We start from the raw sequence: 14,714 nt of genomic DNA, 5'->3' as shown, positions 1-14,714 counted from the left end.
ATTGTACTCTGGGTTTGAATTTTGACTTGGTTGAATCACTTCCCCTCTTTAAGCCTGTTACCTATATTTGTAAAATAGGCATAATAATACAGTTGCCCCTCAAATAACATAAGTTTGAACTATACAGGTCCACTTATACGTAGATTTTCTTTTCTTTAATATTATGTTTTAAACTGTATCAATGGGAAAAGATAATTTTATCTTTTTAAGTTGACAAATGTATACATTCGTCATACGTACAATACATATGATACATATATAGTAAACAGGGATACTCAGATTTTCTCCTGCCTCTGCCACCCCTGAGGTAGCAAGACCAACCACCCCCATGTGAAGACAGTAAGAATGAAGACCTTTATGATAATCTACTTCTACTTAATGAAAAAGAATTACATGTATGTTCTCTGCCTTATGATTTTCTTAATAACATTTTTAATCTCTATCTTACTTTATTATAAGATAAGAATACAGGGGAGGAGGAAGAGGGGTTGGTGAGCTCTCACCTAATGGACGTGATGTTAGGAATATATAGCACACCCCCTGGGTGAAAGGCTCAACTACAATGTGAACTTTACCTAACAAACGCAAACAATGTAACCTGTCATGTATACCCTCATATTAATCTAAAATAAAAAATACAATATGATACATATAACATGAAATATGTGTTGATTGATTGCTTATTAACAGTAAAGATTCCAGTCAACAGTAGGCTATTAATTTGGGGTCATTAAAAGTTATATGCAGATTTTTGACTGAGGGATTGATGTCCCTAACCCCCATGTTGTTGAAGTAGCAACTGCAGTACCAAGGCTTTATTACAGCAGTTCTCAACCTGTGGGTCGCGACCCACAGGAACTATATTAAAGGGCCACAGCATTAGGAAGGTTGAGGACCACTGCTCTATTACCTTCTCCATAGAGTTGTTTTGAGAATTGAATTAGGTGCTGTATATAAAAAGCTTACCTAACATAGCCCCACCTTGTACTAAGGAGGTCCTTGGTAAATTCTAGATCTCAATCTTAATAACCTAATGCAGTAGAACCTCTGTAAGTTCACCACCCGAGGCACTGGTGTTTAGCATACGGAGGTAGTCAACATAAGGAACTAGGCCTAACTGTGCTACTATATACATGCATATCTCATCTATGAAATTAGGTCAATTTAAGCATGTGGTCTATGTAGGAAGGCAGTCAGCTATGGAGATTCTATATATTTTAATATCATATGAGGTACTGGATAGCAAGATCAGTTTCACTCAGTTCATTTTCACTTAATTTGAAAAAGCATCTATCAGTCAGAGTTTGAAAAGCAAAATCACCAGGAGTGGTATGGCATAAGGGATTTATTACAGGAGTTAAATCTTAGGCTATCGTGCAACTGGTGAGGCAGCTGTTGCTTCTGTGTCTATTGTTTAGTGCCCACAGTTGCTAAACCAGTGGTTGAAAAGGAACACTCGATGTGGACAAGGGCAAGGCCAAACTTGAAACACTAGGGCCAAGTAGGATCAATGGAGATGACTGGACTCAGCAAACACGAACTAGAACTGACATCTGCCTCTCCCGCTTCCAGCCTCCATGTGCTTTTCACTAGGTTCTGGTGGCTGCTGGCGATCCTTGGCATTCCTTCAGCAAGCTACATCAATCTTGCCTCCACCTTCAGGTGGCATTCTTCCCTGTGCGTCTGTGTCTTTACAAGGCCTCCTTATAAGAACACCAGTCATTGGATGTAGGGTCCACCCTAATCCAGCGTGACCTTATCGTAATATAACTTAATTATATTTGCAAAGATTCTATTACCAAGTGAGGTCACATTCTGAGGTTATTGGTGAATGCTGAATTTTGAGGGGACAGGTCTGTTCAGCCTACTACCTGAAAGAACAGTGGTTTGATGTGCTTTTCCTTGCCAATTTAGTGAGCCAGCTGCAGCTCAGTGACAATATGCCAGTGCTCTCCATCAGCCATCAAAACATTAACAAAAAATTGGCAGCTGTTTCATTTGGACCTCCCAAATATCACCCAGCATGTGTCTTTTGGCCAACACTAATCCAGAAACAAACAGGAAAGGAAATACTGGGAAATTCCAGATTGACTAAATTGACATAGAATAGAGTGACCACACAGTGAGAGTCATTGAGGAATTTTGTTTCTTAAGCAGAAAAATAACTTGACAGGAATAGTGTTTGAAAAATGTTGATCTGGCAGCAAAACGGAAGATGAGAAAAGATTGGAGAGTGAAGAAGTCACTGGCATAGTTTAGAAAGTGGTCTTTAAACATTTTTTGAATATGCTTTTGGTCATGATAGCCTAGTTATTTTCTAGCTGAATAAACTCTAAAAAAAAAAGCAGAATTAAAAAAACAATCTTTCTACAAATATCAAAGAGCTAATAAGACAATGAGAAATAACTGAGCCAAGATTGGGGAGAAAATAGAAATGGAAAATCAGAAATAAGAGCCAGGCATTGGGAAGCTCTTTTGCCGGGGGCCAGGGGGATGTTGAAAGGTCCTAAAGCTATGACGCTGCTGGCCGGTGCTTTCCACAGCTCTGGGAGCTGAGGAGGAAGCTGGACTCACAGGCTCGTGGTGCTACCAGATTCCCAGGCACTTTGGACTCAGACACCAAAAGGCTACACCACAGAACAAAAGGGGGCCAGAAAATAAACCTGCATCCTGGGTTGGCTTTGACTGATCTGGCTGACCCAGAAAAGTTCAAATTCTGAAATTGGATTAAGAGAATCCTGGATTAGTATGGTGTGGCCTCAAGGCCTGGCAGAAACAAAGAGGCTCACCATTCTAGGCCTCAAATTATTTCTACAAATAACTTTTCAAGCACAATTGCCAGCATATGCTCAAACATTTTTTAGTATATTTAGTGAAAATTTTTTCAGTACCAAATAAACACATGTATATGTAAAAAATATATATAAATTTAAAAAAGGAAAATTAAGGGAAAAAAAATCTTTCAGTGCGCACCTTTAATACATTTGTTTTTACAATTAGCACAGTTGTTACTTTTACATCATGAAAGGTATGAGAAAGAAATTTTAAAGGAGGAGAAAAGATAAAATTTAAAACTTTTTACTTTTTGTATTGAAAGTAGCAATTTTGAGTTAAAATTATTTACAAAGACCCAAAGAGATACTTCTTAAAACTGGTACAAAATATTTTTTTTCCGGCTGTTGCCTTTTGGGCCAAAGATCATAGCTAGGACATAGTGTATAAAACACGAGTAGGATTGGGTTCAGAAAAGCACTCTACTGTTGTAATTTCCAGTTGGTAGTATTTACAGAAATATTATGGAAAATAGAGTACTTTAAAGCTGTAGTTAATTTGCAAGTCAGCCTCCATTACCCAACTATGTACAGTTCTCTGTGGGTTAAAAACGCATGCGTGCACTACGATGGGTGAAGTGATACCCCCTCTACCTAAAATTTTAATGGCAGGGAAAATTTTTAATGTGACTGTATTAGTTTGCTAAAACCACAAAGTACAAAGTGGTATAAACTGGGTAGCTTTAAAGAGCAGAAATTTATTCTGTCACTGTTCTAGAGGCTAGAAGTCAAATCAAGATGCTGGCAGGCCATGAACCCTGTGAAGACTCCAGGGGGGGCTCTTCCTTCTCTCTCCCAGCTTTTGGTAGCCCCAGATGTTCCTTGGTTTGTGCTGGCATAAATCTAGTCTCTGCCTCCTCTCTATCTGGCTGCTTCTGGCTTCTCTCCTTTTATGAGGACACAGGTCATGTAAGATGAGAGAAAGGCCCACCTGTAGGACCTTATCTTAATTCAATCATATCTACAATGGCCCTGTTTCCAAATAATGTCAATCTGGGGACAGGAGAATGAGGATTTCAACTTATCTTTCTGTAGAACACAAATCAACCCATTACAATCACCAAATGGTCTTCATTGCTTTAAAAAGATTTTTGAAAATGATTAATACTTGAGATTCAGCAGTTCAATTATTCAAATTTAGTTTACCCGAATAATGTTTTTATCATCATTTTAAAAGATATCTATGACATAAGAAATGTATATTTGGTCTCTGCCTCCAGCTCCTGACACAGACCTCCTAAAACTATGATAAGTTTCTGGAGCAATAGGGGTGCTAGGAGCATCTTTTATTCTAATATTTAGCCTTTGTTCTTGGTTCCTGAGACTGAACTCCTAAATCCCTTGCAATTTCCTGGGTGATAGGAGAGTGTTTTGTTCTAATAAATCAACACTTGGTGGGATCCTGGACGGGGCTGCTCACCATTAAGAACAAGCCATGATTAGAAGTTTGGATATCTTCAGTTCTATCCCCATCCTCTAGGGAAGACAGAGGGACTAGAGTTAGGTCTACATGATGAAATGTAAATCCCTGAAACATCAGGTTCAGAGACCTTGTGGGTTGATGACTATATCCACATGCTTGGAAGGTGCTGTACCTTAATTCCACAGAAATAGAAGCTCCTATGGCTCAGGATCTTCCAGACCTTGCTGTATCGCTTCATCTGGCTGTTCCTTTGTATCCTCTATAATATGCTTTATAATAAACCAATAAAGGAAAGTAAAATGTTTCCCTGAGTTCTGTGAGCCATTCCAGCAAATTAGGAAACCTGATGGGTTATCATGAGAACCTCTGACTTTATACCTCATTGTTGTAGGAGGCATTTGAAGAGGGAACAGTCTTGTGGGACTGAGCCTTTAACCTGTGGAGACTATATTAACTCTGGGTAGTGTCAGAATTGAATGGTAGGATATCCCATTGGTGTATACAGAGTTGAAGAATTGGTTGGCATGGACACCCCTGCCCCACACATCCACACTCATCTAGTGTCAGCAGTGTGGTGAGTAGAGAAACAATTTTCCCTTCATACCTCAAAAAGATGCAAAGATCCAAATAAAAGCAGTGCATGTCTGACTTGAATTGTGACACGTCTTTAAAATCCCATTCATGTATTCCACAGAGATTTGTACTGAAATTCAGCTAGCAAATTTCCACCTTCCCTACATTGTTCTTGCACACTAGAGATGTTGTTTGTACTGTTTTTATGTTAATAGGTTATAAATTCACAGAAACCTTGTTTACAAAAGTTTTAAGCAATATGAAATAATTCTGTGCCCATGCTTGCATACAAATAGGTAACACAGTTTTATAATTTTGGACTTAAATCTTTTTTCTTCTTCACTACTGCTTTCGCAAAGATGGGCTTAAATTATCTAACAGTGGTAATGTTTTTATGCATTCCTTTCCCCAGTACTCTCTCCGCAGGGTGACTTTCTTTCTAAAGTAACAAATTTCCTTTTCTTTCTTTTTCTTTTTTTTTTTTTGAGAGAGAGTCTCACTATGTTGCCCTCGGTAGAATCCCTTGGTACCACAGCTCACAGCAACCTCAAACTCTTGGGCTTAAGTGATTCTCTTGCCTCAGCCTCCCAGGTAGCTGGGACTACAGGTGCCTGTCACAACGCCCTGCTATTTTTTTGTTGCAGTTGTTGTTCAGCTGGGCCAGGTGGGGTTCAAACTCGCCAGCCTTAGTGCATGTGGCTGGTGCCTTAACCATGATGCTATGGGTGCTAAGCCAAATTTCTCATTTATTAATAAAACATTCCCTTTGTCTTGAGGAACCAGATTAAATGTGGTTATTATCCAAAAAACATCTTCTACATAGTATGCTAAAGAAGAGAGTCACTCTTGTTGCAGAGAAGGTCAGTGTCTTAGTACTCCAGCTTCTAGAAAAAAATACTATAGACTTAAGTGGCTGATAACCAATAGAAATTTATTTCTTAGCACTCTGGGGACTGAGAAGTCCAAGATCAAGATACTGGCAGATTGAGTGTTTGGTGAAGGCCCACTTCCTCATCTGCAGGGGTTGCCTTCTAGCTATGTCTTCATGTGGTGAATGGTCAAGGCAGCTCTGTGGGATCCCCTTTATAAAGGCACTAATCCCATTGATGAGGGTTCCCCTCTCTTGACCAAATCACATCTCAATGACCCCACCTAATGCCATCATATTGGGGATTAAGTTTCAACATATGAATTTTGGGGAATACAAACATTTAGACCATAGGAAGTCAGCAAACTTGGTACACTTGTCTTCTGAGCTGTACATTGTGATTTACCACCCAGATGTAGCCCGCTCTACCTTGGTTGTGTTCCAGCTATAGGAATGCAGTTGGCATTTGAGGCAGTACCTCGTATGCCCCCCTTTCTGGGATGGCCCATATCCAGTGACTGTCCCATGCAGGAATATCAGGATCTGGACATCTTGGCCCAACCATTCTCACTCCAGAGCTCCCATGGGGTCAGCCAAGCAGTCTCTGGCCTGAAATGCATCTCAGCTTGTCCTCTGCTCAGTCTACTTCCTTCTTATCCTTCTCACTGCAGGGGTTGAAACCGAGGTGTGTCCTAATAAACATCCTGCAGAATGTGTCTCAGAATTTGTCTTCACAGAATCCAACCCATGACGCTTCCGCCTATAAGTGGAAAGAAAAAAATGTGTAACTTTTCTTTAGATACTTGGCCATGGATAAAACCCAGAAAACTCCTGTGTGGTACAAAAGGTTTGCCTACCCATTGTAGTGATGACCTCTTATTTTGAAGTCTTGCTTTTATAAATTTAGGCCCATTGCAAAGAACTCATAGCAAGGAAACAGCAAATCATAGTGGAACTCTTCGTATGCCCTCAGGGTACTTCCTATTACTCTATCTGACACATGAACATGAAACCTAAGGACCAGGTAAGGGTTCTAGTGTCTATAGCAAATATTAGAGAAGCTTAATCTTAAAAATATAAGTTTTCTCATGTTTTCTTTTTATGACCTCAATATGCGGTATTATATTGCCCAGCCCAATCATCTGAGCAAAAGGGCAAAAGACCTGAACTCAGGGAAGGAAGGGCAGATGGGAGCAACACCGTCTAGCTAGGACCCACGAGTTGGCCGTGCTGCTGAGGACACAGGAAGAGCCAACAGTAACTTCTAGATTGTTAGCACAGGTGACTGAATGAAAGATAGTGCCCTGAACAGAAATCTTTGACTTGATCAGGGAATAAGGTGACATTTGCCTTGCAGGATTTCTGAGTGTAATGGTAGCAACTCAGAACATAAGGAGTTCAGCAGGAAGACGCCGGTGTTCGTGTGGGAGTTCAGGAGACCTGTCAGGACTGAAGCAGTCATCTGCAAACTTGGGAAAATTAAAGCCAAAGTATACTTTATACTCCTAAGAGTATAGAAAGAGAAGAAGACAAGACTAAAGTAGCATTTTAAAAAGATTAAGCCTAGCAGTAGTACTGAGGTTATGCTGGAAAGACCTCTGGTCTCAAGTTGACCTACCAGAGGCTGCAGAAACACAAATTAGGACATCCTGGGCAAGGGCCTTGTGGGGAGAGGGGTGGTAGAGAGGTGAAGAGGGGAGGAGGCTGCTCTAGGTATTTAAGGCCTCACAGAAAACTTCAAGCTTTGTAGCTAACAGGAGTGAGGAACCAAGGAGAGGAGAGAGTTCAAATTTTCCTTTTAGATTTTATTTGGGTAAATACTTTTATTTCAAATAGTCTTGTCTCCTCCTAACATTTTGACTTAAAGGAAATCCACATTAACGTGCAGGAAGCCTTTATGGTTCAAGTCCTAGCAGTGGTTCAAGTTATATTCAGCACTGAATGCACATCAGTTAACATACAGCAATTTCAACTGCTAACTGCGAGTAACAGATTTTGCCTACACAGACAGGAGGGGCATGTTATGTACAAGAAGGCACATGTGGCTGAGTCTCCTTTCCTTTCATGGTATAATCATTCCCATGACAGGTACGATATTTGGTTCTGGATCATATGTATAAACGTTTTCTATTGTAGTTGTTTAGGTTAATTTGTTAGTTTTTAGGGAAAAGTTAACCAATTTAAAACTTTAAAAACGTAGCCATCCTATTATTTTCACCACTTGATAGGTAGTATACTCCATATTTGAAAGCTAGATACTATGCTTCTTTCCTTCAGCAGTGCAATCGCTCTTTCTTTAAACTTCCATGACTACTTCTGGGTAACAGCAAGAGGCAGAGGAGACGAGCACTGAGCAAGAAGGGACAAATTCCTAAAATGGCCCATGTTTTCTTCTGTGATATGCAGAATGGAGACTTCATCTTCCCATTTAGATGATGCCCTGACTGTTATAGTTTCAGAGAAATGGGACATTTTCTTGGATTTTTGTTTTCTAGAACAAAATTTAAATGACATTTAAATTTCAAAATTTACATTTGAAGATTACCAAAAAGACTTTTGTTATCCTTAATAGTGTAGCTCAAGTCAATATTTTCAACCCGCCAGTTTAAAAGTACCTACTGATACAGTAATGCTTTATCATGAAAATTAGAGTTAGGCTCAAAATTGCACACTGTAATTTATGTCTAACTAACAGTGGCTGATAACATTGCTGTCAGCCTTGTCTACTAGGTTAACTCATTTCATCTTCACCTCAGTTCTACTAGGTAGGAACTACAGGTTAAACATCCCCAACTTAAAAATCCCAAGTCCAAAATGCTCTATGATCCAAAACTTTTTGAGCACCAATGTGACACTGCAAGTAGGAAATGTCACGAACTTGACCTCATGTACACACAATTTGTTTCATGCACAAAAAAAGTATTTAAAATATTACATAAAATTACCTTCAGGCTATGTGTATGAAGTGTAGATAAAGCACAAGGAATCTCATGTTTAGACTTGGGTCCCCTCCCCCAAATACCTCATTATATATATACATATATACACACACACATACAAATATTCCAAACTCTGGAAAAAGTCTGAAGTCCCAAATATTTCTGGTCTCAAGCATTTTGGATATGGGACATTCAACCTGTACTATAATTCTCATTTTATAGATGAGGAAAATCTCACTGGAGGTAGGTGCAGTTAAGTAACTAGACCAAAGATCCATACCTAGTGAGCGGGAGGAGGGCCAGGATCTGCCTGGTTTGCCCTCAGCCAGGCTCTTAACCAGTCTGCTCTACTGTCGGCCTGCGTGACCCTTAGGTGGTCAGGACAGGAGTAAGAGGTGGGGCCTGTCAAAGGTGATTAGGTAATGAGAGCTCTGCCCACTGGAAGACATTAATGCCACTATCTTGTCAGTGGGTTAGTTGTCGAGGGAGATGTTTCCTGATAAAAAGGATGAATTCAACCTCCTTTCCTCTTACTCTTTCCCCGTCTTATCCTTCCACCTCCTGCCATGGAAGGAAACAGCAAGAAAGCCCTCACTAGGTGCCAGCCCTATAGTCTGCTATAGAGGGAATAGGCTGAAAAAAAATGGCAGAAATATTTTCTATCTCCCCAACTTTTGGGGAACTGAAACCCGCATCCCTGCTTCAGACTAGTGGTTGGGAAGGACAGGACTGTCTCTTGTTTGTTGTGCCGCAGGAGATAGCTCAAGAGAATTGTCTGGGCAGAGATCACACGATCTTCTTAGCTGCAGATGGAATGGGCAGAGGCCACAAGATTATCTTGGCCCAAGATGGGCTTATGGGACCAAAACCTTTAAAACCTCTGTGATTTTGCTCAGAAGGAGGAATGTGGATTTGAGACCACTGGCCATTTTCCTCCTTTGCTGGTAAAATGATAAACTTCTCTTTACTTCTCCTCAAACTGCTCATCCCTCTTTTTCTGATGCAGCTTCAGGGGACAAGCGCTGAACTTTTGGTAATAAATCTGGGTCTTTACAGCCTCCAAGAACCATAAAGAAGCACATTTCTTTATAAATGGTCCAATCCGTGGTATTCTGTTACAGCAGCACAAAACAGATCAAGACAGGAGATAACATCTGTTTACTTACAATGGGATTCTCATCACTTGGCACTTTGTCACCCGCTTTGCTGATATGAGTGGGAACAACATACTGTGGACCGAGATTTGGCAGGTGAAATCAGGGGACACTGTAGAGAGACAGAAGGCTGATAAACATGCTTGTGCACAAGCATGTGTGTGGAATGGGAGAGAGAAAGGCATAGTATTACAGACTTCTCATTTTCACTGGGTAGATTTTTGCATTTTGTGTGTGTAAATGATACACGTATTAATGACAATATGTGCTTCTCTTTCTATGGGATCTGCAACAGACAAAATACTATTGGTTCGCAGATAGTTTGTCAGAAGAGCATTTGTTTGAAAAAGGTATTTCTTTTAGTGAAGATTTTAAAAAATACACACTCCAGAGTCTATATTAAAAGGCAGAAGTCAAAAAGATCCATGGGCAGCAATCACCTCCTTGTAAAACAGAGGTGCATAATAATTTCCCCAGCAGGGGGCGCTAAAACACAAATTTGCCACCGTGAAGCTTGGCATAAATTTGTTGAATAATATATTTGCCAGTTCAGTCTTTATTACGAGGTTCTTGCAGCAAATATATCCAGAAAGGGCAAATTTTATAGAATATGAGTATAGGAAGTCTTAGAACCATTGTTTTAAAAGTGTAAAATTTTTAATATGAAATCTTAAATACAAGGGTAATTTCTTCCACTTGCCATTTTGTAATATTTTTAGTTAATGCTCTTGAAAACACTTATTGTTGGGGCTATATGACATATTCCATACCTAGTATATATCATGCTATATAATCAATCAAAAGATAGGAAAGTGGGCCTTCTTAGAAAGTTTGGCAAAATGATCGTTAGTCCCTCCAATTTGTAGAGGGTGAGTGTTTTATCACACTGATCAAGCCAAAATCTTTTCTGGAGTTACCTTAAAGGTTATCCAAAGGCTCATTTAAGTCCTCAAAAGCTTTTGTCATTGTTGCTTTGAGGCAGAGTTTCCCTGTCACCTCAGCTAGAGTGCAGTGGCATCAGCACACCTGACTGCAACTTCAGACTCCTGGACTCAAGCTATCCTCCTGCCTCAGCCTCCTGAGTAGCTGGGACTACAGGAATGGGGTAGCCACTGTGCCAGTTAATTTTTTCTATTGGCAGTAGAGATGGTGTCTTGTTCTTGCTCAGGTTAATCTCGATCTCCTAAGTTCAAGCTATCTTCCTGCCTCAGCCTCCCACCTCAGAAGCTTTTAAGAAACATTCTGCACCCATCAAGTGAGGCTAGGTAGTCGCAACGGTAACATCCAACCTCTAAGTTTCAAGTAACTCTAAACATCAAAGGTTTTATTTCTAACTTTTGCTGCACATCCACCATATGGTTGGCTGGGGCCTCTGCCAGGGGAACCAGATTGACAGAGCAGCCACTACCTGGCAGAGGGAAGGCAAAGCCTTGGCAGTCACACACTGGCCCTCCAGGCTTGTCTGCAGTTGGCATCCATTCCCCTCACTTACAGTGTCTTAACTATAGAAAGCCACAGGGCCACACCTTACTCCTGGAGTTCAGGAAATGTAACACCAACAGGCTCTGGGAGAAAAACCAGAAATATGTAATTGATCGCATTAGTCACTACCACATGCTATAATTGTGCTAATACCAAAATACCAATGTGAGATTTTTTTTTAAAGTCATTGGAAATAATATAACATTGATTTTGAAGTTATCTTGGTATCTTCAAAGAGAGGGGCTGTAGTCTACATGATTAACTCAATTTTCTCTCTTAATGACAAGAACTACTAGTATGGATGACTCAAATATATTTTGTTTTTGGCTTTTCAACTCACTGTTACCTGTGGCTTGGAGGGGAAGAGTGAGTGGTAGATTTATTTCTCTGCTGAGGCTCCACTTTGATTAACGTTAAAACCTTGTCTTTCTTGAGAACGTAGCAAGTGCTAGATGTGTGAGAAGGAGGAAAAGGGAAACTAGACTGGGAAAAAGTTCAGGTAGGCTGAGGCTGAGCTTCTGCTGCAGGTAAGTAACAAAACAGAAATGAAAACTCTGCTGCTCAGGGTAACGTTTTTCCTTAGTCTCATGAAACCAGAGAAGCAGGATTCTCTATTTATCACAAATGTAAACGTGATTTAGATGTAAAATAAAGTAGTCCTTCCAAGTGCTGGAAAGGAGAGATTCCTTCCTTAATGTGGCAGACCTAAAAGGAATCTCAGATGGATCTGTCACTGAGCACAGGGGTTGACTGCCTCCTGCACTGATAGCTGCTCACTGCTCATCAAGAACAATCCACGGTTGCAATCAGCTTGTAATCAGAGAGGCACAAAACTGGTATCTTGGGAACTGAGGCTCTCCTGCCAAGAAAGATCTGGCAAATTGCCTGACCAAGCAGACAATGGCAGGTAATACGGGCGGGCAATACGTCTTCATATTGCCACCTCAGCCTGCAGCCCGTCTGGAAAGGCAGTAAAAGCAGGGACAGGCTTAGTTCCCATTTGCCCATGTTGCGAGTTGCTGAGTTTTGGGGCAAACTACAATAAACGCTTTGTACGTTTCCACATAATCCACAGGGAGAAACAGAAACCCTAAATGAACTTCTTTAAAATGTGGTATTATACTTTAAAATTCATCACCTTCAGTCCTCAATCCCCTAAATTTTGTTTGCTAACATCCTTCTCATCATTCAAGGGTCCTGTAGCTCCCACAACCTCGAAAATGCGTTCCCTAACCTCCCAAATGAGAATTACCTTCTTTGTGCCTCCATCATTTTCTGTCTGCAGTTTCATCATGGCATTTACCATGTCTACTTTTTATTGGATCTGCCTGTATATCTATCTGCCTGCCTCCCTCCACCCAGCCTCTGGGTCATGAGCATCTGGAAGGCAGAGATCAATATCATTTGTCTGTGGATTTTGCTCAGCTCCTTCCCAGGTCCATGTACACAGAAGATTAGATTGACTACATGGCCATTTTATGATGGCATTCAATTTCCTTTTTTAACCTAAGAAAAAGCTCAAACATCTATCTGAGAAAAAAAATAGTGCTCACTCAGCATGGCATTAATTTTTCCTGATGCATTTACTCAGGCAGTATAGCTAGAGGTTAAGAACACGGACTTTGGAATCAGAATGACGTGGTTTTCCACTTCACCTCTGTTTCTTATTAACTATGTGATCCCAGGCAAATTCGTTCATCTCTCTCTCTGTTTTCTGTCTGTAAAATGGGGCTGCTAATACCTAGCTCATTGGTTGTTACACAGATTCAGTAAGATAATTAACACATGCATTGCACCTGTCCCAGTGCTAGCTCATGAAAGGGCCTCAGAAGGCAGCTACTGTACGCTGCTACTATTTGCATTACTATACGCTTGGGGGACTGAACCTCCTAGCATAGTAATTATAAAAGTTGAAAATTATATTGTTTAAAAACTAAGAAAGAAGCTAACGAGAGAATTAAGAAACGTATCAATCAGTTGTATTTTATAGGACCTTATGTTGACTGTGTTTTAAGCTAATTAAACACTGGTTTTATTTGATGGTATTAAGAATTACTGTTCTTCTTTTTTTTTTTTTACTATTATTGAGACAGAGTCTCACTCTGTTTCCCCAGAATAGAATGCTGCAGCATCAGCCTAGCTCAGTGCAACCTCAAACTCCTATGATCCTCTTGCCTTAGCCTTCTTAGGAGCTGGGACCACAGGTACATGCCATAACATGTGGCTAATTTTTCTATTTTAAGTAGAAATGGGGTCTCGCTCTTTTTCAGGCTGGTCTTGAACTCCTGAGCTCAAAGGATCCTTCTACCTTGGCCTCCCAGAGTGCTAGGCTTAACAGGCATGAGGCACTGTGCCCAGTCAAATTTTTAAAGGTGTAATAATGGTAGTACAGTTATGATTTTTAAAAAGAATAGTCATTACCTTTTAGAGATACAGTATATCTTTATATATTACAAACTAAACTTTATAACTTGGGATTTGCTTCAAAATAACATAGGGTAGTATGGGGGTTCGGGGAAATTGACAGGGGTTAGATGAATCAAGATCAGGTAGCATTTTAGTCTGCTCAGGCTGCTGTAGCAAAATGCCATAAACTAAGTGGCTCATAAACAACAGAAATTTCCTACAGCTCTGGAGGCTGGGAAGGCTAAGATGAAACCATCTGCTGGTTCACTGTCTGGTGAGAGCCCACTCCTGGTTTGGACACTTTCCTCACATGGCAGAAAAGGCAAGCTAGATCTGTGTAGTCTCCTTTATAAGGGCACATACCCCAGTCATGAGAGCAGAACCCTTTTTACTTAGTAACCTCCCAAAGGCCCTGCCCTCCCAATACCATCATGGTAGGGGTTAGGCTTTCACCATCTGGATTTTCGGGGGCTACCTACCTGAATTATTATTGTCCGTCAGTTTGCCTGTGGGAAGCAGTCTCTGAGAAGGAGAGCATCTGTGGCAGTGGGGAAGGGACTCATTCCATCCTTCAGGGTGTCCCAGAAGTGGCACAGGGAATTGGGCCTTTCTACCTAATTTGACCAATCACTGGATATGGCCTAACCTGGGCAAAAGAGGTGTGTAACTTTGATCAAGGCAGCAAGGCTCTCCTTCAGAACAGGGCAAGTCCAGAAACGCGCAGCTATCTGAAGTCAAGGCCTACAGAAACTGGGGAATAGACAGACATGAACAATGATGAACGTCAGTCAGTAGCAAAACACCTTACTTTTTCCACCTGAAATTTGATAAATACATTTTACATATCCATAATAAAGGCTTCCTGATGGCAGGGATTTTATTTTTGTATATATTTCAAGAAATTATCTCTACTATTTCATTACTCTTCAAATCATCTCCTTACTCTAACAGTTACTAGCTGGACATCATTTCTATCATTCTACAGAATGGGCAGGAGTAGATGAACCACGTGTGCTTACACGCTGGGTGGATGAACCA

The 14,714-nt window shown here is 40.5% G+C and overlaps 1 long non-coding RNA gene across 1 annotated transcript in view; it reads right to left on the bottom strand.

The window, feature by feature from the left end:
• Positions 1 to 5,737: 5,737 nt before the first annotated feature.
• Positions 5,738 to 14,714, bottom strand: part of LOC111724786 — a 17,193-nt gene continuing 8,216 nt past the window's right edge. Inside the window, exons 2-4 of the long non-coding RNA XR_002773012.1 lie at positions 14,156 to 14,426; positions 9,801 to 9,900; positions 5,738 to 6,455 (exon numbers count right to left, since the gene is read on the bottom strand). This is a non-coding gene — a long non-coding RNA (uncharacterized LOC111724786). The remainder of the gene's footprint in view (positions 6,456 to 9,800; positions 9,901 to 14,155; positions 14,427 to 14,714) is intronic.

Source organism: Otolemur garnettii, unplaced genomic scaffold (assembly GCF_000181295.1).
Source record: "Otolemur garnettii isolate 467f Iridium unplaced genomic scaffold, OtoGar3 scaffold00026, whole genome shotgun sequence".
Taxonomy (NCBI): Eukaryota; Metazoa; Chordata; class Mammalia; order Primates; family Galagidae; genus Otolemur; species Otolemur garnettii.
This window is presented reverse-complemented; position numbering and strand designations above follow the sequence as displayed.